General features: G+C 41.9%; 1 protein-coding gene across 3 annotated transcripts in view; it reads left to right on the plus strand.

Annotated features, from left to right (window-relative positions):
* Positions 1–755: 755 nt before the first annotated feature.
* ptn (pleiotrophin) overlaps positions 756–21,178 on the plus strand; it is a 39,471-nt gene continuing 19,048 nt past the window's right edge. The window contains exon 1 of one of the 3 annotated variants that reach the window (XM_017485996.3): positions 756–942. The gene's annotated coding sequence lies outside the window, so the exon portion shown is untranslated. The other 2 variants (XM_047159865.2, XM_017485997.3) reach the window with 2 other exon arrangements.

The following is a 21,178-nucleotide window of genomic DNA, read 5'->3' on the forward strand; positions in this document are numbered from 1 at the left end:
TTCCGAAGTCTGTGTTTGCCATTGTGACCTTCAGGTTGTTTATTAGGTAAATTACCATTGGGCTTTGTGACAATAGCACTGTAAATAGAGTAATTTAGGCAGTGGTGGCTCAGTGGTTTAAGGCTCTGTGTTACTGATCAGAAGATCAGGAGTTTAAGCCCCAGGACTGCCAAGCTACCACTGTTTGGCCCTTGGGCAAGGCCCTTAACCCCCATTTGTATAAATGTAAGTCAATCTGGATAAGGGTGTCTGTCAAATGCCATAAATGTAATGTAATGTAAATAAATTAAAAATGAGAACTGAGCATACAGGACCATATAACCAATATTGCAAAACGATAAAATCCTATTATATAATCTTATGTTGCATGATAGTTACAATTAAATTAATGGGAGAAAATATTAAGTGGGTTCCATTGCTGTCTCCTCTGTCGTGGCAGATTTTTATAGTACAGTAGGTAGTAGATAGGACTCTCTGGAACGAAACATTGATAATGAGTTCACAGACAGAGCTCACCATACAGCATGACCTTTTTGTCTGTGTGTGATTGTCAGTTTTCAAATTTGCCTGCCTGTCTCTTTTTTTTCCTTCTATTTGTGCCATCTCTTGGGTGACCTTGTGTTAATGAGGGTGTGAGCATGAGAGCTGCTCTTTCAGCACTCACCCCCCGAGGCACCACCCAAATACAACAACCCCCACTACTCTGTCTCTCTCCTGCGCACGCACACACACACACACACACACACACACACACACACACACACACATATATACTATAAGCACAACCCTGTGGTTTCACGAGACAGAGTTCGCAAGACGAAAGTAGTGAATGTGTAAGAGAGGCAGAGCAACAAAGAGCCAAAATCCAACGCAAAGTGCATGAAAAGAAAGGGGATAAACTACTTCGGTTGAGGAACTGGTGAACTATACCTCCATTTGAAAGTAAGTACCATGCACAAGAGCTCAAAGTAGAAGGGAGGAGCATTGGGACAGGAATTGAGCGAGAGAGGAGAGAGAGAGAGAGAGAAGAGATAGCAGATTCACCGGAGAGCCTGAAGAAAGCTGTGTGCTCTGAATACATCACGTCGAGACATCTGTGAGCATGAAGGAGACAGGTAGAGGTGTTCGGAAGAGATTTGTGGTCAGACAGAATCTCTATGGTCTATAGGCTTGCCAGTGTGTCGGTATCCCAAGTGTGTCGGTTCCTCAGCCCTGCAGAACAAGCTTCTGCGTAAACCAAAAGTCCAAAGAGGAAAGCTGGACTTATTCTGAAGCTTAATCCTGATGAAAAATGATATGGCATGACTATTGGGATGAATACGTCCGTACTGTAATTGCAAATGTGAGACTCGTCAACTTTTATCAGCCAGACAACTCAGTAGTGTGTTTTCATTCCAGGGTTTTTTTTTTTCTTCACTGTTATCGCACGAACTTGTTAGCCAAGATGGTTTCTCTTAAAGACAGTGCAAACTTTTCTTTGGCACATTGTAAAAAGTAAATGAATGAACATTTTTCAAAGGATCAAGTAGCTTGCTTGTGCACCGTGAAATTAGAACAGATAATCTTGTTTCTGATTTGTTATTTATTTGATTTTTTTTTTTTGCATGTATTGAAGTAACGTCCTCTTACATCGGTGGTGCTTAAGCATTTGCTTTAAATGTCATGCTTTGTAGCAGTTGAACTATAATCAGTAAAAAAAAAAAAAGCATAGGTTTGTTTGTTTCTTGTCTGAGGGAGATAGAGAAGAACATTTCAGAGCAGTAATGAAAAAGTGTCTCACGCTCTTTCTTATCACTGGCCACATCGCTATAGCCGCATCCAATGTTTTTCTTTATAGTGCTTGTGAATGTTTTATCTCTAGAAAATATTCTAGTTCAAAAGTATTTGTTTTTGAGTAGATATGAAAGTTCCTTGTATTACATACAGTAAATACAGCTTTCTATATAGTTCATATAGCACATGTAATCCCTATATATATATATATATATATATATATATATATATATATATATATATATATATATATATATATATATATAGTGGAAATAATTTGGGTCTTTGCTGATTTGAATGAGACTCACAGAGTTATAAGTAGCTGCTTAGATAAAAGAATGTAAAAGAAGTAGACAGAGTCAAGAAAGAGGGCCTCAAAGTGCTTGCTGTTGCTATAGTTATTTGCTATCCTACCACAGTCACTCCAGCCAAACCAAACTTTTTTCATCCATCCATACAAAAGAGACTAAGTGGATGCCTACACTGAAAAGAGACACTTACCATCACCATATAGTGAGTGCGTAATGAAACAGTGTTTGACTAGCAACTCTTAGAACAAGACTATTAGTACAGAAAACCCAGGAGATAAACGTTGGGAGAGATTTAACTTTCTGATCTTTCTGAAAGACGCCTCAAAATCATCCTAAATTAGTAAATAAGTTAAATTCCTGTGTTTTCTTATTGGAGACACCAGTAATCCTCCGTATGTGTCTAGGATGCCAAGTATATCAGCGCTTGGCATGTCCCCAAATAGGAAAGTGGTTTAGTCTGTTCATGTTAATAGGGACTGAATTTTTCCTTTTCCCCTCCCCTCTGCTTTGTTTCATGACTCCCATTTAAAGACTTTTAATAATTACAATCATTATTGTTAGGGAATACAGTGTTGAACACAAAACTGCATGCCTGTGTCTCGACATTCAGATGCACTGCAGGCCCTTACAGCACATCTCCAAACTGAGGTAATAGAATGCCAGAGATGCAGCGAAGCAGTTACTCTAAGGAGAGTAACGTGTATATTTTTAATGGGAAAAAGTCGATCCGTGTCTGACGTAGGGGTCCCACAGTGGAGCAGTGGTAAAGTGGTAAAGGGATCACACCCTCACCCTTAGGGTACATCAAGCAGGATCCTCTGATATACAATAAAACAAGGCCAGAGATACAGTTTACAAAACAATGTAATATTTAAGATTTAATTCAATAAATCTGGAGCAACCTGAAACCTTGAACAAGCTCAAAAATAGAGCTGCACTTAATTAGTGACAGTTTAATATATTTATTAGGCAAGCTTGCTTCACAACTCCGCCTGAGTGGAGTTTGCATGTTCTCCCCGTGTTTCAGGGGTTTCCTCAGGGTACCCCTGATTCCTCCGCCAGTCTAGAGACATGCATTGTAGGCTGATTGTCATTCCCAAATTGTCCACCGCATTCACCCCCGCCTCATGCCCCAAGTTCCCTGGGATAGGCTCCAGGCTCCCCTGCAACCCTGCATAGGATAAGCCATACAGCAAATGGATGGATGGATCGTTGAAATGGAAAAGATATTAACAATAACACAAGGTTAGAGCAGTTCATCCAAAATTATTTTACCCAGTTACTCACATCTGTCGGGTGACAAACAGGGAATATGAACTTCACTTGTCACTTCAGAAGTATATCATTGTGAAAACTATTCACCACCCAGGCATGTATTCAGAGCTGGTGACTTCAGTCCACAAGTTACACCAACGGGGATATCTTCAGAGATGAGGTGCATAGCTGCTTCTGGGCTTCCCAAAAATGCGATTTTTTTCTTTGTTAGCCAGTGATGCTGGACTTAATACTGATCCATGTTCGAACCAAGACATACAAGTTCAGGCTCACAATTGAGTGTAATTGAGACACCTTCAAACTCCATGTTGCATGTGCAATTCTCACATAAATAATTTTTTTGTAAAGCCATTTGAAAACCTTCTGAAAAACATTTCTGTTCATGTCAAATCTTCCATCGAGAAGAATTAGTGTAAGGACAGTGGGACAGACAGATCGAGTATACGGTATACATTTACTGCATTTGGCAGATGTCAGTACATCAAGTACCAATGAAGCGTTGTATTAGTGCTCCTTTAAGTGTTTAGTGAAGAAGTAGGTTGTCAGTCTTTGTTTGAAGGGGACGTTTATCTTAATACGTTTATCCTAATATGTTTATCCTAAAGGTGGGTCAAGTCGAGCTGTGTTAAGGCTCGAGGGGAATGTGCAGTAGAACGAGTTTTGATAAATGCATTCATGCAGGTGGGTGCTGATCCTTTTTTGGCTTTGGAGGCAAGCAATAGTGTTTGAAAAGTGCGTAGCTTCAGGAAACATCTGGAGTGAATGCAGCCATGCTGTGTTTGTAGTGACAGAGTTACAAGGGCCAGATAGTACCCAAGGGTAGACCAAGTTGCAGTTGTCCAATCTTGAGATGACAAGCAACTAAACAAGCTCTATGTGGAGAGAAATGGCAGACCCTATTGATGTTTTCAATCAGAAATCTGCATGACAATGTCAGGTTAGCAATATGAATGAGAGAAGGTTGTTTGTCCAGAACTACCTCAAGGTTGCATGCATTGTCAGATGGTGTGATCAAAAAGTTCTTGAAGTTCTAACATTGTTTTGATATGGGGATTCATCTCCAGTGATATACAGCAGCTCAGTCTTGCTGTAATTTAGCTTCAGGGAAATGGCATGTCCGCCACACATGCTGAGATCCATGCAGATTGTCTGAGGAAGAAGAGGATGAGTTGAGTGTCATCACCATAGAAGTGGCATGAAATAGCATCTGAGGAAATGACCTTGCTGAAAGAGAAAGTACTGTATAGAGGGAGAATAGAGCAGGACCAATGATTGAGACTTGTGTACCATCAACAGTCTGCCTACATGGAGCAGATGTGGAACCCTTTCATGTCACCTGATCTCTCCAGGTAAGAAGTCAATATTCTGCCATGCTGTGCCACTTTCCAATGCTCTGTTCTGTGAAGTGTACCACTTTGAAACCAGACTGGTTAGGATCTTAGAGGTCATTCTGGGTAAGAAAGAGAGACAATTCGTTGTGTACAGAACGTCCAAGGTGAGAAGTGATACTAGTTGGTAGATGGTGATTTTTGAGATGTCTAGTGTGGGCTTTTTTTCAGGATGTCTATAACCCTTGCTATGGCAAAGGCAGTTGATACATGACCAGACATTAAGGAGTTATTTACAAAGTGATGAAATTCTTGTGAGATGGTCTGAAGCATTATGGAAGGGGATGAGATCCAGTGGGCAGGTGGGAGAGTTGCTGGAATGGGGTAGGAGGGAAAGTTTGGCAGATCTTAATGTTCTAATCAAGAAGGTGGCAAAATCACCAGCAGTCAGGGAGGAGGGTGAAGAAAGAGGGGCAAGGTTGTGAAAATGTCATGGAGCTTACGTAGATCTGATGCAGATGCGTCCAGCTTTCCCTCGTAGGATGCCTTAGCAGCAGTAACATTCATAGAGGAGAGTGGTACAAGAAGAGATCAGCATCAAGTTGTGATTTCCTCCATGGCTCTTCATTTTCTGCACATACTTAATATTTTGGGACTCTTCGAGATCTTTATCTAAAGCTTATTTTAATGTCTTAAAGCTAATCTCCCAGTTTTTGGAGAATAATCATTCATTGACTTATCTACTTTGAGAAATTTTTTTCAGACTTACAGATTATAGGCACACTGGCTCCTTATCCTCGTGTTATATGCACAAGGGTGATAAAGTGATTAATGAATTAATTCATCATCTTCTGAGCAGAGAGATGTAGGTGAGGTTGCGATTCAGCCTGGATTATTAAAAGTATTATAACTGCTGTTAATCAGAGAAAAGTATGCCATAATGTGTTAAATGAGAATGTCCAGCTCAAGGCAGGAGCATTTACAGTATCTGAGCCTTAAAGAGACCCCTTTATTGGTCTAAAGCACAGGACAGTGAAGCAGTCTTTTTGAATAAAACTGTTTTTTTTTTTTTTTTTGATGTGGTTCTTACACAGTGTAAATAAAAGTCAAGCCTGTATAAATAAAATGTCATGTTTTGTATTGCATGGAGCCATGTTCAGTGGACCTGACCAAAAACAAAAGAAAAGTTAAATCCCAGTGGATTTGTGGCAGCAGTGCAAAACAGTGGATTTTTTCTTCATTGTGTAACTCATGACAGAAAGCTGATTGGAATGAGAGCAGTGAGGTGTGATGTGTACCTGTGAGCGGTCTTGCTACCGTCTAATAGGCTTCTGTACACTAATGGGGGGAAGTAATGGCTTGGAATAACAGCGTAATGGAGAAGCGTGCTGATAAGGAGCAAGAGTCAAGCACCTATCCTTCATGCTCTGGAGTTCTTTGGATGTGTGCCTAATTCACATTGAGTCGTAAACTCTCGCCTACTGAGCACAGATGACAACACAGGTGAAATGTTCCAACACTGGTGACAATAATATTTCTTATTGTCACCTATTTGGCTACAAGATTCTCATTACTTTCAGCACCATGGAGAACTAGTGGAGTTGAAATGGTAGGGAACGATGAGATGGCCATTCCCGAGGGAAATTAGAGATCACATGCAGTGGTTTGGTTTGTGTAATGTGTTTATTATTACATTAATAACACAACACAGAGAGACTTTATGAATGTTCAGAGCCAGAAAATAGTGATTGTGCTGCTCAAATGTTATACATGACAATTTTGCTGTATTTATCTTATGTGTAAAAAAAAAAAAAAAAACCCCAAAGAAACCCCAAAGTGATACGAATCTGATAAATAACCATGACGTCATTTAAATATAACAAAATCTTCCATTAAAAACAAATAAAATTATGCATATTGTTCATAAGGTATGCCTACACTTAAAGTAGAAAGAGAATGAGGAGTAGGAAGCTGAAATATACAAATTTTATTATAATCCCAGGAAATTATAATCTTTGCTTTTGGATTGATGAGCAGTGTTGGCTGATATCAAAGCAGACAGGCAGCTGCTTTTGCTTGGTGGGAGGGAGGAGTAGAGACTTAATTAATGTCAGATTAACGGTACAGAATTATTGAAGCCTAGCATTTGAGACTGAGACACACACTGAGCTCATCTCATTTCCACCCATAGAGCTGTGATGGACTACAGTGTTCACCTTCAGCAGTATAACACGCTGAAAAATCTGAAGAACAAAGGACTGGTCAGGGACTGTATCAGAACAGCCTCACAGAGAGAGAGAGAGAGAGAGAGAGAGAGAGAGAGAGAGAGAGAGAGAGAGAGAGAGAGAGAGAGAGATTTGCCTTAATGATAAATACATTCTTATCAAAATCACTATTGTAAAGTTTAAAGTTTCTTTTTAAATCTACTTCATTAGTATGCTGTGCATGAAGACAGTGAGTGTGTGTGTGTGTGAGAGAGAGAGAGACAGAGAGAGAGAGAGAGAGAGCGAGCAAGAGAGGGAGATGAAAACAATGTTATAGAAAGATAACAGAGGAGTGGAGAAAGTAAAGGGAGAGATTCGGAGGACGTTCTTTCTCCTTGCTGTGGAGGACAAAAACATTCAACTGGTCCTATGTATGTGTGTAAGAATGATGCGTGGAAGAGATAAATAAATGTAATGTATAACTGTAAATAAAATGTATAAATTTAGAGTAGCACTTAAGAGCTACCCATAAAAAATACTGATGAAGAAAGAACACCCTCCTGAAATTCTCGGTTTTTATTGATCAGGGTCTAAATAACAGTGTGGTCCTCACCATCTTCGATAAACAAACTAATGACCTCAGGTGACAACAAAAAAACACAAGATATTTTAGTGTGTGATAAATTTTTTATTTCCAAAAAATAAACCAACCTTAGCACCACCTTTAGCAACAATAACCTGAAGTGAATTTTATCTGTAGGAGTTTATTTTCTAGGAGCCCCGTCTTCTTCTTTGGCCGACTCGTCTCAGTTCATTGCTGTTTGAGGATATCCGTTAATGCGCAGCTCTTTTAAGATCCCACCACAGCATCTTAATATGTTTGCAGTCTGGACTCTGACTTGGCCATTCCAACACCTCGAGTTTCGTCTTCTTTAGCCAATCAGATGTTGATGTGCCAGTTTGCTTGGGATCACAGTCCTGCCAGATGACCCAATTTTGGCTCAGCTTAAGCTGCTGGACAGATGACCTCACATTTTTGTCTCAAGAATTGTCTCAATGAATTCAAGTTTCCCAGGACCTGTGGCTGCAAAACAAGCCCAAATTGTCACCCCTTCACCATCGTGTTTGACAGCTGGTATGATGCATTTGTGGTGATAAGCTGTGTTTGGTTTTTGCCACACTTGTCAGTCCAAAGGATATCATTCCAGAACTTTTGTGATTTGCTCAGATCCAATGTTGCAAACCTAAGTCATGCTCCATATTCTTTTTGGAGAGAAGGTTCCCCCCCCCAGTCACTCTTTCACGAAAGCAAGAAGTAGGTAATGACTACACACAATTGTTATTTAGGCCCTGATAGAACGTATTGTAGATAAAAACACAGAATTGAAGGAGGGTGTATTTTCTTTTTCCCATGTCACAATAGAACTTGATGAAATAGATTTCCAGCAAGTGACATCAAATCAAAATGGCCGCTCACATCATGGACAGTAAACACTGTCTTCTTTTTTGCTTTAGATCAATCAACATACAGACTTATTCACTTGTTAAATTTATGACATTGACTATAGAGTTCACAGTTGAGGTTGCTGGCTCAACAACAACCCCTGTCAAGGAGCCTAAATAAAGTATTTGGTATTTAATTGCATTTGGCAAAACACAATCTATTAATATATGGCACTCTGTACTTTAATTACAACATGACTGCTTCCAAAACAAACATGTAATAAGTTTGTGAACTGATCTCCAGGTGATTCTTCTGTACCAACACACCACATGTCAGACAACCAAGGAGGGGTTCTTTTTACCCCAAGGAACCTGAAGGTATTATTGGAAAAGATGAAGAAAAATACAATTCAAGGGCTTACTCTCTGCCAAACAGAAAACAATAGGTGTGGGAGGACATTGCACAAAAGTGAAGAAGACTGGGAAAGGATCAAGAAAGAGATGACAGGACTTTTCAAGCCATAAAAATAACTCGTGGAGGAATAAACACTGTCCTATCTTGCCTGAAGGCTCTGAATTGTGATGCCCCACATGGAATTACAGACAGGGTTGACTGTAAGAGCAGTGGGTTACTGCAAAATCTAGTCCACTTCCACACGAAGACCTCTCACTCAGCAAGACTACTCCGGTCCTCCTGATATGGCACCCCTATCCCTTTTACCCAACTATCACTGACTCTTTGTCTTTTTAAACTTGTTTTCTCTAGGCATACCATCTATCCATCCAATTTCTCTACCACTTATGCTACACAGGGTCATGGGGGAGCCGATCCCAGGGGACTCGGGGCACGAGGCAGGGGACACCCTGGACGGTGTCGCACAATTGCACTCCACATTCACACACTATGGACAATTTGGAAATGCCAATCAGCCTAACTGGGGGAGGAAACCATAGTACCTGATGGAAACCACAGAAGCACAGGAAGAATATGCAAACTCACACAGCACACACAGGGCGGAGGCGGGATTTGAACCCTCAGTCCAGGAGGTGCGAGGCAAACGTGCAAACTACTGATCATAACCTTGCTACTATTATACTGCCCTGCTAAAAAATCCAGCTTAAACGGATCAGTTACCAGCCGCCAAAACCCCTGGCTAAGCTGGTCACACTGGGAGACCATCTATAGGAAACAAAAAGGAGTTTTTCTTTCTGAAATACTGCTACTAAAGCGAAACACAGACCAGTTGTTTTTAAGAAAATTATGCAACAGTAAGACAGTTAGAAACCCTTTAAGATGCACTGATCAATTATCTCCTATGTCCTATCAATGATCACTGTCCTACCAATCTGATCAGCTATACACATTTATTTTTTATTTTTAAAGGACACTGTCAGACATCTACAGAGATATACGTCCATTCTGGGGACATTTGTCTGGTCCCCATGAGAAAAATTTAAATCTTAAAGGGCCTAAAAGGTTTCCTTTTGGTTTCTGAGGTTAAGGTTAGGGTTAGAGGTAGGTGTAGGCATTAATTAGCTCCAATATTAATTATGTCAATGGGAGGTCCTCATAAGGATAGTAAGGCAAACATGTGTGTGTGTGTGTGTGCTTGTGCTTTGAACCAATTAGTAGTGGCAGAGGACAGTGTAGGTCACAAACAGCACAACCTTCAATGCCAACAAACATTTGCTTTCATAGGAATGGGCAACAGTGCAAAGCTGGAGGCTCTGCCCTATCCGTGTGTGTGTGTGTGTGTGTGTGTGTGTGTGTGTGTGCGCGTGCATTTTCCCAGTGGCCAGGTGCCAGGTTTGTTCCAGTGAAAGTGACTCTGAGAGTTGCTCAGGGATTTTGAGACCGCAACAAAATAAATATCTCTTGTGTTCAATTAACTCATACGGAGTTAAATTTAGTTAACAGGGACTGTGTTAATTAAATTCTGACGGTTTCGTAAAGCTTCTATTAAAGCATCACTGATGATGTGTAGCATGTGTGACAGCATCCTGGAACACAAATTTATTATCACGCAGCAGTTGCTTGTGAAATCTAGAGGCTTACAGATTAATTTCAAGTGGATTATGCATTCTCTTTATTCAAGCCTGACATGCTGTAAGATCCACACAGAATGCCTTTGATGTCTATTAATTTCATCTATAATAAATTCGTTAACATCTTTTTTAATGTCGCATGAAAGTTATGATTGCGTTTTTGCAAATTTGTCAGATTTCTGCTGAAGAACGGAGACATTGCAAATGTTCAGAATATTTCAATTGGTAGTAAAGACTGTTTTGAATGTTTCTCCACTTTCATCTGTTGTGCTTGGCTGGGATGGCGGATTTGTAATTCTCGCTTTGGTAAGATCAGGACCAAAACCGAACCACAGAACCAAAACCTGATTTCACAATGCTTGAAATGTAAAACCTGTATGAGTTAATGGCTTGCTACCGAGACTATGTTTGTATAGTTATATTTTATAATATTTGAATGGAGATCATTTATTTTTGGATGGCGTCAAGTTCTGGAAGTGAAGTTCAGGGTGGCGTCACCATCACCATCTCGAGTAGTATCACAAGCTGGGAACATGGCCTGATATTTAAAATAAAATCTTTAAAAATATTTGACATGATGAATATTAACGCCTCCAATGGTTCAGAAATATAACAACAAAAATGATCATTTTCTGAATCTGGAATTCATATATATTAAGAACAAGGTCATTTTTAAACCTGTTTAAGATGCAAGACAGAAAATGGGGATGGGGAAATGCACCAAAATATTCAACTCCAAAAGGATTTAATTAAAATTTAAATAGCCTAATTGACATCAGAGCAGTTTATGGAAGAATAAGTAATAGGAGAAAATCATGAATATTAACTAAGCAGTTTCTAAGTAAATTCAGTTACATGTTTGTACACTGTTGAGCTCACAGATTGAGTGTTGTTAATGCCCTAGATTCAGTTTGTTCAGGTCAAACGTTCGTTGATCTTTTTTTCCACCTCAAATGATTTTTACAGCCTGGTTTTTCCATTGCTTGACGTTTCACATCCATGTGAAGGCACTGAATTTTCTGATATTTCTTTAAAATATGGGACTTGTCATTCATTTACTGTACTTTCCGGTTACCACTTTAATCTGGTCAGGGACACAGTGAATTCCGAACCAATATATTAAAATACAAGCGCATTTTTGGTCGAGCTGATTGAGCTCCAGAGCTTTTAGCATTATAATCATACAAAAACGTGTTCCCTTTCAAAGGGAACTTCACATTGCGTTAGCTGAACGCTGTGGGAAGTGCCCTTGCACGTGACTGGTATCGGAAGCTTGTGTAACATCATGCCTTTTTATAGGTCTGCCGTGATCAGGTGACGTGGCAATTAAGCGCGTTGTGTGATATATAAACGACACCTGTGAACTGCGCCGTCCGCCTTATTATCTTCAGCGAGACTGCATGTCGTCCTTTGTGTAACAAAAACAAAAAGATGCTTCTTTCCTATCTATCTTTTCTCAAAATCTCTGGACTTTTCTATCCCTTTAAAAAAAGAGAAGAAAAAAAAGAATGAGTGAGAGAATTCAGGAAGTGGGAGGACTGCACACTTTCTGTGTGAATTGTCTAGGGATGGAGCACGCCACGGCAGCCCTTGAGAGGTCTGACTGTGCACATTGTGATCGCCTTACATTAGGTAGCTCAGTTCTCGACTCGCTCGCTTCTCGGAAGCCGAATTGAGTTGTGTTTCGGAGCCTCGCAGATCTGGGCCGGCCGGTGCCGAGGCAGCTAGCCATCTCAGGTCCGGGGGATCTCGTATGGATCCGGAAGAGGAGCCGGAGATCTCTTGCTCTGTCTTCCGGGTCTGGCTCTCTGCTGGATTTTGGAGCTCGTGTCGCGACTCCTCCTCCCGCTATGGAAAGCCTAAAAAAAAAAAAAAAAACACACACAACAATAAAAAATGATAATTTCTCTCTGATTCCGAGGAGCCAGAAGGGTGTGCTAAAACCTGAGAGCAACATATAACGAGCTGCTTGAAGTGATTACTAAGGCTGGATGAGCTTTTTTCTCCCTGGTGAAATAAATCCCTCACACTGCAGAAAACTTTTTTTCCAGAAGTGCATGACAAAATATCAGGCTTCTGGGGGAAAACCATGCATAAGCCATATTTATAACCCCACAACGGCCAAATAATCTGACATTGTGGGGTTATAAATACGGCTTATGCATGGCATGGCTATTTAGCTATACTGAAGGTGGATGAGGCGCTTGTGAGCTACCTCTCTCCATCGACGGCAGGTAATTTAGTGGGGCTGGCTTTGACATCCAAGCCATGAAAAGCAACCGTGGCATTGATGGGCAAGGCCTATGCAGTAGTGGGTCTTGCTTGTGGGTCATTGCAGACAATGGCAGTGTTGCAGGCCTACCAAGCAGACATGCTGAGTGAGCTCGACATACGGCGGCATTCAGCCAGTTCCTTCCCTGTTGTGTCCAGCGCTAGTGCAAGGGAGGCACAGAAGGCGAGTATGGCAGCCCACCAACCCCCGCAGACAGCCAGTGGAACCGGGCGGCCACAGTTGCAGCCTGCTACTAGGCCTGATCTGAGAATATTCATAAAGGCCAAGCAGACAAAAGAGGAGCGGTCCTGAGGGGACATGGAGGGACATATCAGGGAACATGAGGTTGTTAGGGCAGTTAGCCCCCAGTGCCTCCCTTAGTTACAGGGCAACGAAAATCTGATGCTGTCACTCCAATAGCATATGGAAAAGTTAACATCACTAAAAGACCGTCTGGCTGTGTGTAAACTACTGCCAAGTGTGTCTCCATGGGTTCTGTCAACCGTAGAAAAGGGTTACTGGGTCCAGTTCAGAGCTCGACAACCCCCTGGGTCAGAGGTGTGCTCACCACAGTAGTCAGCACAGACCAGAGCCCGACGTTAGTGCAGGAAGTAAGATCCCTCTTGGACAAAGGAGCCATAGAACATGTACCCTGTTCCCTGAGGGAGGGAGGTTTTTACAGCCATTATTTCCTGGTTCACAAAAAATAGAGGAGTATGTGGCCAGTTTTAGATCTGCATCATCTGAACTGTACTCTTTGGACATACAGGTTCAAGATGCTGACGCCCAAACTTATCGTTCCACAGATTCAGTTTGAGGACTGGTTTGTGACGATAGATCTAAAAGGTGCATATTTCCACATAGAAATATTGCCCAGTCACAGGTAGTTCCTGGGGTTTGCATTGGAGGCAACGCATACCAAAATTGGGTTCTTCCCATCGGGCAAGCTTTATCCCCTTGCACCTTCACAAAATGCATAGATGTCATTCTGGCTCAATTGTGACTCTAGGGCATCCATGTACTAAACTACCTGGACGACTGGTTAATTCTAGCATGATCCAGGGAACTGGCGGTTACAACATTGAGATGTTGTTCTCGCCCACATGAAGAGCTTTGGGGCTCAGGTTGAACCCCAGAAAAGTATGCTTTAACCAGTGCAGTGGACAACTATTCTAGGGGTTATAAGGATTCTACTATGATGAGGGCGTTTCTATCCCCTACATGCATAGGGTCAATCCTATCAACATTGGGCGAGATAAAGCTGGATCCTGGCATCCCCTCCAGTCTCTCTGAGAGACTGTTGGAGCTTATGGCAGCAGCAGCCAACGTCATACCATTGGGCCTATTGCACAGGAGATCGTTTCAGTGGTGGCTGAGAAGTTGGGGGTTTTGTCCGAGGACGAAACCTCTGAGAATAATCAGTGTCACGTGGCGATGCCTACGTGCTCTGAGAATTTGGAGGTGTCCCCGGTTTCTAGCCTTGGGTCACACTCTAGGGGTGTCTCCTTAGCGCAAGAACGTAATGACAGACACCTCCCTCATGGGCTGGGGGTCTTAGATGGCTGTCTAGCTCAAGGTCTGGGATATAAATTGCCTAGAAATGCGGGCCATATTTCTAGCACTGAAATTCTTTCTTCCTCAATTGAGAGGTCACCATGTGTTTACAGACAACACACCAGTGGTCTCATATATCGACCACCATGGAGGATTTTGTTCATGCCCCCTGTTCAGGCAGGCACAACTAATTCATCTCTGGGCAGAGGGAAAGTTTTGTCAGTGGGTGCAATGTACAGTCTGGGCAACTGGAATGTGGGGGCATACATCCTCGTTGAAGCAGGGGCTGAGGCCCAGGGATTGGTGACTCTATCCACAAGTTGTGGAGTCCATATGGTGGAGTTTTTGCCAAGCGGGAGTGGATGTGTTTGCCTCCGAAGAGACAACACACTGCCCACTGTGGTTCGCCCTCACATTAGGGCTGGACGCCATGGTGCACATGTGGCCGAGGTCACATCTATATGCTTTTCTCCCAATCGCTCTGGCTCCCACAAGTTCTAGTGAGAGTTCGCCAAGACAGTCTACGTCTGCTGCTAGTATCACCTTATTGGCCAGCTCGAATATGGTTCTCAGAGACAAATATCCCTGCTAGATGGCACTCCTTCTGAGATTCCCATCCACAACATCTACTGTCTCAAGCCAGACGGCTGATTTATCAACCTCGGCCGGAACTATGGAAACTGTGGGTCTGGCCCCAGAGGGGCACTAGCTCATAGATTCTGGTCTCACAACTGAAGTTGTAGAGACCATGTAGAATGCTAGAACGCCATCCACAACAAAATTGTATGCGCTCAAGTGGCAACTTTTTGTCTCGTGGTGTGAGGAACGTCAGCTAGACCCAGCTGTGCAATAGCTACAGTCCTGGAGTTCTTCCAAGGATGTTTCTCAGTGGAGTTGGCTCCTCCTACAATCAGCCAGCCACACCCCTATTGATGTAGCCTCTATGGGGCAACATCCTCTTACTTCGAGGAATATGTGTGGTGTCTGGCAGCTGAGGCCCATCTGCAGACCACGCATACCTTCCTGGGACCTTTCTGTGGTCCTGGAAGGTCTGTCAGGTGACGAATTAGTGTCAGCCTCTGAGAAGCTTCTGACACTAAAGGTAGCTCTTCTGCTGGCCCTGTCATCTCTCAAGCAAGTAGGAGATCGATCTCGTTTGCTGTTGCCCCTTCTTGCCTTGACTTTACTCCTGGATTAGCCAAGGCCTTCCTGTATCCTAAAGTGCCTACATCTGCTGCCAAGCCAGTTGTGTTGCAGGCTTTCTGCCCTCCTCGGTTCCTCATACAAGAGAAATTGCACCGACTGTGTCCAGTAAGGGCTCTCTGTACTTACGTCCACCACTCCGGCCAGTGGCGTAAGTCAGAGCATCTGCTGATTGGCTATGGCGGCGACAGTAGAGATGATGCTGTGTTGAAACAGCGCATCTCTAATTAAGGGTATAAGGGCTCATTCCACTAGGGGGGGTCGCCTCCTCGAAGGCTTTGTCCAAAAGGGTATCCTTACATGATGTGTGTGCTGTGGCGAGTTGGTCTATGCCGCACACATTCATTCGATTTTACAGCCTGGATATTCATTCCTCATTTTTATGAGGAATGGCGCCAGACCCATTTATCTTTAGTAAACAATTTGCTGCCTACACACACACATGCACACACACACACACACACACACACACACACACACACGGAGCTAAATATACACACATGATTAAAAGCAGGGGCTGCTGTGATGCTGAAGACTGATATCAATGATGGAAATGCAAAGAAGGAGAAAGACAGTTAGTGAAAGTTAGAAAGATGAAACAATGAAGAAAATAGGCCTGGGACTGGGAGTGAAATGGTTGCACTGTTTCTTAGTTATTGTACACGAACGAGTATTTGCTCAATTTGTCACACTTGAAGTTGTTCTTTTCTCTCTATTCGTTCCTCTCGACTCAACAGTTGAAACATGGAAATAGGAAACATGATACATGATACATGAGTCCTAATAACGCAATCGTATTGCTCTAGCCTTTTCTCCATCCCGAATGAATTTTACAGATCCTCATTCATTTGCAGTTTCACCCTTGTCATGGTTGCGGTAGATCCAGACCCTGGGCATGAGGCGGGAATACACCCTGGACATCAGGGATGCCAGTCTGTCGCAGGACACCATACACCCCCCCATTCCAATCTCTCACTTGAATATAGATACATTTTAACTTTATTTATTAAGTTACATTTCTATCGTTACAGACTTGTCTAGGCACCACAGCTAATCATCTTTGTGTAAGTCCCAGTTGAGATTCATAATTTCAAGTATAATAATCCATCCATCCATCCATCTTCTATACCGCTTATCCTTTTCAGGGTCATGGGGAACCTGGAGCCTATCCCAGGGAGCGGGTTACACCCTGGACAGAGTGCCAATCCATCGCAGGGCACAATCACATACACACTCACACACCCATTCATACACTTCGGACAATTTAGACATGCCAATCCATGCATGTCTTTGTACTGGGGGAGGAAACCGGAGTACCCGGAGGAAACCCCCACAGCACGGAGAGAACATGCAAACTCCACATGCACAGGGCCACGGTGGGAATCACACCCCCAACCCTGGAGGTGTGAGGCGAACGTGCTAACCACTAAGCCCCTTCAACTATAATAACAAAATAATAAAATGAGAGATAAACCAACCGAATCTGCACAGGTGTTATGAACTCTATTTCCAGATCCCAATATTAACAGACCCCGAAGCCTCGCTCGTTTCCCCTCTCATCTCGTGTGCTTTTAGTTTCTGTAATGGTAAATGGAGAATATTTTTGAGCTCTTTCATTTGAAATAAAATCTACCAGCGGAATGTTCAACTAGTATATATTTAGCATCAGTTTACTTTGTTTATTAGGGATGCCACCAAAACATTTTGGCCAAAATTTTTTAAATAGGTTTAGGATGCACTGTCAAATTTCACACTTTACGATTAACATTACTGGTGATGATAATTAGAAAGGGTTTGACTGGTCCTGTCCTGCATCTACAGAGAAAATGTAGGCCATGTGAAAGTTAGACAACTGATTCATGAAAAGATTACGTTGAAATTTGATGTGTTGTTTGTTTTCCTCTCTTTCTGGATGATTAAGTTGTTTATTACAATGTTTTAAAATTAGAAAGAATCAGAAAAACTCTGCCCTAACCCTAACCTCAACCCATTTCCCCCCCAACACCAAGTCACTTCAAAAAGGAGCAAAAAATAAATATTATCCTCATTCTAATATACGTAAATGTATATTTTTGACAACTGAGTACATTAAAGTGCGGACCCTTCATAACTTTCAGTCAAGTATAATCTTAACTGGCTTCTTCTGCCATTAATAAATTGAGTGTCATTATGACACAATACTCAAACTGAACTTAAATATATATATATTTTTCTATAATTTTTGTTTTTGTGAACGTACTGCAAAACGCTTTGATTTTAAAATCAAATAATCAGGTCAGATAGTAGGAACGCCATCTTACTCCATTACTATGACCACTGTTTCCTGTTCATACAGTAGTGCTACACGCTGTACACTGTGTACACATTTTTACATTTATCCAACCGAAAGCAACTTTTAGTTGTTCTGACTCGGCACACTGGATTGGAAATGAAGCTGTGAGGTAAAGTGCAGAATGTACCGTACATTCAGTGTGTACATTAGATCTTATGCGAATCAGAGCCATCTTTATGTGTTGCTGGAATGCTGAATTAAAGAACACCAAATGACCATTTAATTGCTTACATTTTTTAATGAATTGCAGAGGATCATATGTTGCCGCTGGCCCTTTATAGAGCAGGACATTTATAGACAGAAGCATGGACCAGGTGTGTGGAACAAAGCAATTACACCTCTTATACGTCACTAGTAACATAATTCACACCTTCCCACACGTTTCTGCATTCAGAACAATGGATTAGGTCTGGACTTTTTGTTGTTGTTGTTATTATTTAAAATGTAAGGATTCCTGGACATAAAATGCTATCGCTTAACCAGTCATCATACAGCCTGAGTTCATGGAGCACCTTCTTTCAGCTTGACTCACATCTCCATTGTATTTAATAGTTTTTATAGTTGATTAGTGTGTCATTATCTGCATTTTATACAAAAATGTTCAATGGGATTTAACTAAAATAAAACCGACCCAGCATTCTCTCACATACTTGAGCAAAATAACTGAACTGTGATAATAATGTCATTGAGCAATCAGTTACCTCTTATTCGTTTATTCATTCGGTCATTCATCTTTGGTAAGTGCTTTACCCTGGTCAGGGTCATGTGTGTGTCTGGGAAAGAGGAGAACATGCCGAGGGAGCACATTGTAAGAGATTGATCTGGCTGGCCTCTTTTTTTTTTTGTGTGTTTTTTTTGTGAATACACAGTGTGAGGCATTGGGCTCAGACAAATCTGTACCCTATTTATATATGATTCAGCTGATGGAAAAAACCCCCAGCTCTACTTCCTGTTTCAATCTTACAGAAAATCAGTAGAGAAATCAGTAGACATCCTGTATGGCTGGAAGTCTCTTGCCTGTGATGAGTTCTGCTGTTCTCACCACTCTCTGGAGAGCCTTGCGATTGTGGGCAGAGTAACCGACATCCCATACAGTGATGCACCCAGTCAGGATACTCTCTATGGTACAGCAGTCGAAGTCTCTCCTGGGTAGACCTTGATCATCTTGGTGGAGGGACCAGATGAGCTTGTGAGTGATTCGAACCCTGAGGCATGTGAAGTTCCTGGCAGCAGCTCCACTCTGAAACTTCCTGTAGTCCACTATCATTTCCTTCATTTTGCCGATGTTGTTGTCATGGCACCATTCTGACTAATCGCCGATCTCTTCGTGATGAGGCCCAGGATGATTATATCATCAGCATCTTTACTGATTTTAAAATGACATTGCAATTGTATTTGGCAATCATGCAGTCGTGCATGAACAGGGAGTACAGGATGGGGCTGAGTACACATCCCTGGGGCTCATCTGTGTTCAGAATCAATGTGGAGCAGGTCGAGCTAACGATTCACCATTTGCGGTCTGCCCATCATGAAGTCCGTGATCCAGTTGCACGTAGCGATGTTAGCTTGAGATGTTTGAGCTTCATGGAGACTTTGGCTGGACTAATGGTGTTAAATGCCAAGCTGTAATCAATAAACAGCATTCTCACAAAGGTGTTCTTTATCTCTACTGTAGGTGTGTGTGTGTGTGTGTGTGTGTGTGTGTGTGTGTGTGTGTGAGTAGTACATCATCTGTTGGAGATCTGTTGGAGCGGTATGTAAACTGGAGAATGCCCATGTGTACAGATAGGTATGTGCATACATGGCTAGCAATATTTCATGATATTGGAGGTCAGCGCAACAGGGCGTAATCATTCAGACAGGAGGCGACGGGCGTCGTCTGACAGACATAGGGACAAATCAAAGACATCTGTGAAGACCTCTGGTAAATGGGAGGTGCATGCCTTCGGGACATGGTTCAGCAGGAAGGGCTATTCTACATGTTGAGGATTTCTGGCCTCTGAAGTAATGTTGCAATGAATAAGACCCTTTGATACCTGCCAGTAATTCATTTTAGGCCAACCCCCTGTGCCTTTTTCCCCCCAGGATTTAATCCTTCTAAAGCATTCAAAGCACAGAGCTCTCCCAGAATAGGCTGCTCAGATATGTTAAATACTTCCAGGCTTGCAAAGAAGAGGAGAGAAGCTATTCCAGTGGTTACATGATTCAAACTCAGGGGTCTTGTAATGCGATGATACTGTATTTGCTCTTTTAACAGTGAGAAACAGAAAAAGGACTTTGAAAGTGGGGTTGTTTTTTTTTGTTTTGTTTTTTTTGCAAGTTAAAATAATGAGTCCAGTGAGGCTGAAGTTGACTTTTTCAACCTCAGTATACTCGAGCCAATAGGAAAGGCCACAATTATATCATAATACAAATTATGCTGTGGGTGGCTTTTATTTTATTTCTATTTTGATGGCATGATTTGAGTCCACTTGTCCTTTTAGAGTTAAGGGTAACTGCGAATCAATACCAAGTTATTCTGACTGATCACCTTTATCAGAAAGTTATCAAATTCCCAAAGGTCAGTGCTACAGGCAGGCGTTATAATGCAGAACTGATCATGGTGCATTTTAATCAGGACGTAATTGAAGTCTGGTTTGTTTGATTTGCCTCAAGGTCAGTTTTTTGCTTGTGGTTGTATACATTACGTGTGTGTGTGTGTGTGTGTGTTAATGTAATTAACTCTTTGACAAGAGTGTTGTCAAACATTATTATAAACAATTAATATAAGAACCAGGGTTAGGGTTAGAGTTAGCCTAACCCTAACCCTAACCCTGGTTCTTATATTAATTGTTTATAATAATGTAACCCTAACCCTGTTCTCCTGAGGCGGTAGGTCCAGCCCCAAGTGACCAATCCCTGCAACAAATCCCCTCTGCTGGAGCAGCCTCGGCTCATTATCTAATGAAGCTGCAGCAAAATTATAAGTTTAGTCTTGCACAGGCACGCTGAATAATTTTCCTGTATGTTTTTTAACACAAGTCACTGCGTCTTTCCATTTTTTTTAAACAATTATAACGTTGCGCCAACAGCGTCAACAGGATGCCTTGAGCGCCTTCTCGTAGGTAATACCTATAAGAGAAACACCCTTAAAATATACTTCAAACAGGAAGGAAGCTACATAAAGAAGCTATTTCCGACATTTGACCCTGCTGTGACCTTGATACTGCTTGGATCAATTCCAAAGTCTAATCAGTTCACTTGCAGGTTTCAATAATTCCATATAAATCCTACAAACATTCATTCTTAAGATATCACTCCAGAGATATCGATATCAAATTGTTCTGTGCATTATTTTATCACTCTGTCAGCGTATCTATCTCCACTCATTTCTGAGCCACGTTTCTTAAAGCTTTATTATCTCCCCAGAGTAAGCGTGTATGTTTCCCAGCAGCGAG

Source organism: Ictalurus punctatus, chromosome 14 (assembly GCF_001660625.3).
Source record: "Ictalurus punctatus breed USDA103 chromosome 14, Coco_2.0, whole genome shotgun sequence".
NCBI classification, from domain to species: domain Eukaryota; kingdom Metazoa; phylum Chordata; class Actinopteri; order Siluriformes; family Ictaluridae; genus Ictalurus; species Ictalurus punctatus.